Source organism: Aphelocoma coerulescens, chromosome 4 (assembly GCF_041296385.1).
Source record: "Aphelocoma coerulescens isolate FSJ_1873_10779 chromosome 4, UR_Acoe_1.0, whole genome shotgun sequence".
In the NCBI taxonomy this organism is placed as follows: Eukaryota; Metazoa; Chordata; class Aves; order Passeriformes; family Corvidae; genus Aphelocoma; species Aphelocoma coerulescens.
The window spans coordinates 47,922,432-47,930,384 of record NC_091017.1 but is presented as its reverse complement, the minus strand read 5'-3'; the positions used below and the strand labels follow the sequence as shown (position 1 = coordinate 47,930,384).

The 7,953-nt window shown below is 34.7% G+C and overlaps 1 long non-coding RNA gene across 1 annotated transcript; it reads right to left on the bottom strand.

Annotated features, from left to right (window-relative positions):
• Positions 1-3,532: 3,532 nt before the first annotated feature.
• Positions 3,533-4,847, bottom strand: LOC138109807 (uncharacterized). Its single transcript, XR_011150713.1, has 3 exons — positions 4,743-4,847; positions 4,438-4,592; positions 3,533-4,133 (listed from the first exon to the last, which is right to left on the bottom strand). It is a non-coding gene; the product is annotated as an uncharacterized lncRNA (long non-coding RNA).
• Between the last annotated feature and the right edge of the window lie 3,106 nt (positions 4,848-7,953).

Sequence of the window (7,953 nt, the reverse complement as noted above, 5' to 3'; positions counted from 1 at the left end):
AGGTCTCAGGTTCACTTTCCTTGACCAATTTTTGTCAGTCTAAGGGTTATTTTTTCAGACAGTAATAGTAAAAGTTGGAATTTGGAATACAATGATCAGTACAGAAAGAGATGACATATATATGTTTGAGATATAACACAATCCTCAACAATATAACATCTTAATTTTTTGTGCTTTTCTCTTCCAGTTTTTCTACATCTTGGTTACATCTACCTTGTGTTCAAAATTTATAAATAGAACCTGTGGAAAATACTCCTATATCTGTGGTAACCCAAAAATAGACAAGGGATAAAATTACTGAAGACAATTAAACAAGGAAATATGAATGTAAGTTATTTCAGATTTTCTGAAATGGTTCAAAAATAAATATTAATTTCTTTTAGACATCAAAATTTTTAACTAGAAATTTATATTTTACATTGAATTTGCTGTTGATAATTTGTGACTTTTTTCTTGTTATATACTTAATTTTTCCTTCTTTGGTTCAGAATAAGAAAACTAGATTAATAGCTCCAGGACTCTGGAGTTTTGGAAACCCCCTATATTTTCAGTAATGAAACTTGCAAGTTCATTGCTCCAGGCCCTAGGCAAAGGACTCCATTCCAATGGTCTTTCTTTTTCTTCATGTAGAATTTAACAGGTCTGAAGAACTATTTCTTCAACTAATATAAGCTTTGTTTAACTTTCTTGAGCATATGTGAAACTATCAACATGGAATGTTTATAAGCCCCAGGCCTGTAAGGATTAGGCAAATAAGATTTTTTTGCTTTCTGCTCTGCTTCAAAAGCAGCTAAGGGTTATGCATTCCAGTTTCACAAAGCACCTCATTCAGACCTAGTTTTTGGTGCTTAAGTCCAAGAGAGAGGGAAAATTTCCTGAGTACCTCTCTTCAGAGTTTTCTGTTGCCTGTTTAGCCTGAGGTGTTGTAAACCTCGTGCCCAGATCTGTTGATGGAGTGTACCCGTCTCCTAGAGGTATCTTGCTTATCAATTACAGTTCTGAAATTAGGTACTATGCTGTAGTTGTCAAATTTCTGTCTTGAGCACTTCACTCATGATCCCCACCAAAACTAAACGCAATAATACTATTACAGTAGAAGTAGGCATAAGAGGCAGGACAAAGTTACAGTTTTGCTTAACTTAGATCTGTGTCATTCTTTATGCACCTTTTCCAGAACTCAGATTACTTGGAATCCAGTTTTGAAACAGAACCTCATCTGGAAGCAATTGGCATTGCTGTTGATGTTAACATCGAATGAATTTAGGGAAAGTGATTCAATTTTGATGCCACCTGACCCAACTCTCAATAGAATCCATAAAACACGAAAAATACTTAATATGTCCTAAATACCCAGGAAAAAATGTTACAATTTATTTAGACTTGTATAATTCACTGGTTGTTTAGCTTTTTCTGTGATCTTAATAAAACATTTTCCTTACTAAATGGAAAAATTACGTGCAAAACACACACATGTTTTCTAGAAGCAAGCAAAATGAAGCTATAACTCAAGCACTTTATATGTAGCTGCTTCTAGTCAGTAGATGTGAGACAACCATTTTGATGTGCCTTTTTGAAAATGTTTGTTAATTCTGATAAAAAATAGTTTTAATTGTGTAGGTTCAAAATCCTCACCATAAAGTTAAGCATAAGTCAAAAGCATAGACTTCTGAAAAGCACATTCTCAGGGAAAATATTTCTATAGTTCCATCAACCCTTTAAAACATAAATGTAATGCCCAGAAGAGTCACATTGCAATTTTTTTTTTTTACTGAGGACTGGGAAAACTCCATTTTTAGATTATTTATTAATTTTAATTATTTTCCATTTCCCAAAATGTCATCTAACATTTTGTCATCAAATCAATTGTTTCTGCTAAAACCCCCAAATTTTTAGTATTTAAACTATTCCCATCCAATAGCAAAACATTAGTTGTGAAACACTAGATGCGTTCTACTAAAACTTGGAATTACATAAAAATCGTGAGTTTTTTAACAATGTTGTTTGGTACATTGGTACCTTCTCACATCTAAATTTCACCGTTTTCTAGCTCAGATGAAAAGCTTCTGTTAAATTTGCCTCATAGTCATTTCCACTTCAACTTAACTTTTTTTTGTTTGCAATGTTCACATTCTTATTGGGAAGGAAAACAAGGTGTAGGAAAACAAAGCTACCATCATATTTTATACAGTATAGATTTTTGGCTGATTGCTCCTGGCCTCCTGAATGCTAATCAGAAAATTACAAATTTATAATGTAGATGTAAATATGAACAGTAGAAGAACCTCTTTGACAATGACCAAAGGAGTCTTCTTAAGTGTTAGAAATGAGAAGATAATGAACCAACAAAATTATCTTTCAGTCTTTCACCTTCACAAAGTAACTGAGGGGATTTCTTCTGCAAAAACATGAGCATGTAAAACAAAAATCTGTGGAAATTCTTGAAAACTCTTTCCTGAGGATTTTGAATGAAAGGATTTTCCAAATACTGCACTCTCTCATAAAGGAGGTCTCTGTGTAATATATTTCTTAGCCAAGTCCATGTTCTTCTCTTCCCTGACACATTCTCTTATGAGAATATTACATGAAAAAAATACCTGAATGCCAAGACAGAGGGGAAATTTATATTATTTAAACAATTGGTGTAGCTAGAGAAGGTTGGAGAAGCTAGTGAGACTCAAGCTTGATGGAATAGCACAAGAGAAAAAGGAGCCTGAGAATTTTTTGTGTTATCATAGATCTCCATCAAACAAAACTGTCTTGTAAGGAAAGGTCCCTGGCATTATAAGTGGGACTGAAGTTTTGCAAATTTACCAAGTAGATAGACAGACTTCGTAAGAACTTAATCTCCCTCTCTCATGTCCTATTACCTTCTCCAGTAAGCAAACAACGGATTTATAGATCTTGCATTTGCATCCATTGTTGCATGCAGTCTTAACAGACTTGGATCTGTGTATTTAAGTTACATTACAGCACTTGATCACAGGGCTTTCAGCTATGTATTTGCTGTTTCTTATGAATCCTACCTCAGCAGCCACTACAGCTTTTGAAACTAATACAGTGAATAATTTCTGCTTTGAAATATGTATGGTTAGTTACTGACTTTACTCTTTTCAGCTGCTTCCACCTGATATATCCTGTGCCACCAGGAGTATCCAAAAGTGGTGTAATCATAACTTACAAAGATAGCTTCTGAATTGCAACATTCAAACAGAATCCAAAATCATTAAGCTAATAGAGCAAGAATATGATATTTATACAATCCTGGCATTTCTCTCAATGCAGAGCTCTTGATCACTGATGAATCTTTGTTTCACCAGGCAAAAGAAATAATAATGTAGCAATTTAATTTTAGAAACAAGAAGAAAAGGACAAGATTTATTATAGTTTTTGTCTGAATGTTCTGTATTGCCCAAGAACTTTTCAAACTGCCATTTCCAATGTATTGCTCTGACAGAAAAGGTCACAAAGTTTTATGCTGCAAAATAAATAATAGAATAGAATAGGAAAAGAGAAATATAATTGTTTTGGTTGAAAAGTTCAGCAAGGTCTACACATGTTGGACAGTTGGACACTGATTTTATTTTACTACAGGGTGACAGATTTCAATGACAGCAAAGTCAATTCAATAGTGCAGCTGATTCAATTTCCTATGTCTTGCATAAGAAAAGTATCTTTTTAAAAAGACAGTATATTTTCAATAATCTTTCAAATCATTTGTCTGTAGCAACTGCTTAGAAGGCTGACATTGAAATCCATTTGCTTATCAAAATGTTTTCTTCTTCAAAGTGTGTAAAGCTTCATGCTGGTTATTGTAAACTTGCCATTGATTTTCCAAACAGTTGTAGAGAGCTGGGGTAAAAGGAAGGTCACATTTTGAAGAAATATGGATAGCTGAAAGGTCTAATAAGTAAAATAGATGACAGATAGTATTTTTGTAAATGCAAGCTTTTCGTTTTCAAGGCATGTTGAACAGTGTTCATTTCACTTCATCGCAGTTGGCAGTGATACAAAAAATGTCTTTAATTCAAAGTAAAGGAGTAGTACAAGAGTTTTCAGTCTTGGAAAGATGACCATTCAATTCAACAATTGCTGCACAAGACTTTTTTTCCCCTTGAACAAAATTTCTTTCAATGCTATTTTTGAAAAGAAAAAAAAAGATAATGTGATGCTTATTTCAGAGTACTAAGGAGAATACCTATTTTCCTTATATAATTTTATTTTCATTCCAAATAGATGAAAGTAATATCCAGATATGGAATTTCAGCACGAGTAGACCTTGGAGATGAGAGATAGGTAACTATGTTCTCCAAATGTCCTCAGCAAAATAGAAAACTTAGTATCTTGAAATAATCATACAGTTGAAGTTTTCAGAGTTGAATCAAAGAGGTAAAGCTTCAATTCTAGGATAAATGACTTGTTCTAGAGGAGTAAAGTTACCTGTAACTTCAAGTGAAATTATCACTTGGGCTAATACATTTTATTTGTGAGCAGTGCAACACTCCTCACTGAAGCTTTGTGTCTTTGGTGTCTGAATTGCATTTTAGTATTCTTTCCTTTTTTGATTAATTTGCATAGAAGAATGCTTACTGTTCCTGCAGAAAAATAGACATTACAAACTGTTAATACATGTAGTTGAAATGACAGTTAATTCATTATGGGCTTTCACACCTATTTCCATGGGATTCAGTTATGCATTCCACTATTGCAGAAAACATTTTCGTAATGTAAAGGGATAGCATTACCTATTGTTGGATCAATTAAACCTTTTTTTTTCCTTTATTGATCTGAAGAAAAGATGCAAAATCGTCTTGCAAACTTAGGACTGCCTTCTGTTTTTTCATTAAGACTCTGTCCTAGAAGAAAGGAAAGAAGTAAAGAATAGAAAGAAATTAATCTTCTTACATAAAAGGAAAGAAAGAAAAAGGAATGAAAAGATTCTGTCAAAATACATCAGAAAGAGGGTTTTTTTTCCCCTGCCATAAATCAGGAACTGTAGTTCTAAATAAATTGAGGTATACCTAATATTTACTATGCATCATACAAAATTTTCTCATCTTTACAATATTTTGACTGAGTTTCTGTTGTTGCATAAAGAAAGACAAACCTAACTTTTATTTTAGGACATAGTTTCAAAACACAGCCAATGAAAGGGAGTGGATACATAGGCAATAAATTCGTGTAACTAATAAACCTAATTCATCAAGGAAACTAGGTAAATGTATGTACTTAATAAAGTTTATACTATTTCATACTCATTTTAAAGAGTAAAGTCTAACAAAGAAAAAAGATAATTTATCTGTACTTGTGTAAAAAGCAACTTATATTAGAACACTTTCTTTTCTCATGAATACAACCAAGACCACTTAATGAACACAGAAATTTGTTTAGATGAGGCAATTTCACTAGAAATAATTATATGAGTTTACAGTTTTAATTTTATCTCCAAAATTAAAAAATTAAATATTAACAAAGAAAATTACTTCCTGTGGGTAGGCTGCATGTCAGATAAGACACCAATGAAAAGACTAAAAATATATTTTCATAAGCACTGTTCTAGATTTCATGTCTGGGCATGCCAAAATTGAAGAGATGATTTGTGAGAAAATTCAGTAATACACCTGAGAAAGAATGGTAAAACCAGGCCTTTCATACCTCAGATCAAATACTTGAAAAATTACCTCAGGTTGTTTTGTCAACAAGATATGGATGTGACTGAACATCTCATGAGGAAATAAATTTTGTGCCACAGTTGGAAAAACAAAGAGAATATCCTGATGTTGTTAGTTTGACATGGCCGCACAGCCTTCCTGACTGCACAGCTCACCAGGCTCCACCATCTACTGCCTTGATGCTCCTTGCAAGTACTGAAAAAACATATCCCTCCCTACCAAATGTTCCTATTGAGTGTCAGAGAAAACAGTGAAGACTAGCCAGAATCAAAACACTTTTCTCCTCCCTATAACCCCTTTCTCTGTGCTTATGCAGTTCACTGCTTGTGCTGGCTCTCGTAGCAGAAGCAGTCCAAGAGAAGAAACAGATACCAAAGGGAAGTAGTTGTCAGTAGCAGAGCCATTGTTTTCCTCCTGACAGAAAAGAGTTTGCCTGTCCTCATCACCCTAAGACTAATGTCTGGAAAAGCTGTTTTGCCAGTTAAGTAACCACCAAAACTCAGCAGAATGCAGGGGCTGCTGACATGAAACCTGGAGGATTCTTCTCTTCCCTGCAGATTCAGCTATGACTTCAAGTCTCTTGTCAGTGTGACACCCTAGAGTACTACTTTGCTTGTATCTGAAGTCAGCTCTGTTATTTGAACACAAACACGTAAGGAATATCTAACACTGATCATGCCAGAATAACCATGCTGTTCTTTACCTTTAAATTACAGAGATTGTAACAGATGTTTAAGGTGGTGCATATCTATTAAAAATATAATAAATATACTGGACTGTGGTGAAATATTGATAACATAGTGGCTTAGTGAACTGGATTAACCTGGAGGTCTCAAATCCAGGTGCCAATCACTTTGATTAACATTTCATGGTAGGCTGCTCATTAAGTTACTCAATGGCAGCCCATTTTCTGATGCTTTTTGCCATGAAGAAGTTAACTCCCAATCCGGAGATTGTAAAGTGGCTGGTTATAACACTGGGAGTTGGTTAGGCTATAAAACTGAAGTCATGCTTACTAAGTAATTTGAATCACAAAGAAATTCCCCTCCAAAAAACTGGTGCAAGGGTTTACCCACAACCTTTTCTTTTCAAAGGTTCTTGTTTCTCACATTGCTTGAGAGAATTTATGTCCCTTGCTGTTTGCACTTCTTTATCTAGTACTCAGGATGTTATAATTCTACCAGTTGTGCAATTCTCCAAAATGATAGAACTGTCTTGATGATACCACACATCTGTAAAGTGCTGTGAGTGTTTGTCAGCATGACATTTTCTCCATACCTGCACTGAGCAAATTAATTGGGAATGAAACATAGCTTCAGAGTGGATTGAAGGTTTTTGACTAAAAATACTGGTTTGGTCATGAAACAAGATACCAGATAAATCTGTAAATTCAATTACACGGAGAATATAGCTACTCCATACTCAGTAACAGCTATAATGCATTCAAGTAGACTACGTAAATCGTGAAACACTGAAAAAAATCCCATGTGTGGTGGCAGCTTTGTCATGTAACTGAACTGAAGTCCTTTGAAAAGGATGTTGCTTTTTGCCCCCTTCCTTTACCCATATTGTGTTTTTAATGATCTTCACCAACTAACATAAATTTCTCTCTGTTTTTTAAATAATTCTAAAATGAATTCAAATACTAAAAACATGCATGAAAATATTAATAAAGGACCAATATATATTATTTTACCCATAGTATTTTTTTATATTATTACTATTAGAATCATAGAATCATTTGGGTTGGAAAATAACATTAGGACCATCAAGTCCAGCTGTTAACCTAATGTTTACACAACACTGCCAAGTTCACCACTAAACCATACCTCAGGTGCCACTCCTGTAGATCTTTTAAATACCACCAGGGTTGTTGACTTAACCTCTTCCCTGGGCAGCCTGTTCCAATGCTTGACAACCCTTTCCATGAAGAAATTTTTCCTAATATACAATCCAAATCTCCTCTGGCACAACTTGAGGATTTCTTCTTTGGTCTTCTTTCTTGTTGCCTAGGAGAAGAGACTCAGTCCCACCTCACTACAACCTCTTTCTAGGTAGATCCAGTGTTATAAAATCTCCCTTCAGCCTCCTTCTCTCCAGGGTAAACACTGCCCATTCCCTAAGCCACTCCTTATAAGACTGTGCTCCAGCCCCTTCACCAGTTTGCACCATTGCCCTTCCCTGGACCCAGTCCAGCACCTTTGTGTCCTTCTTGAAGTGAGGGGCCCAAAAGTATTTGAGGAGCAGCCTTATCAGGGCCAAATACAGGGGGGAAATCATTTCC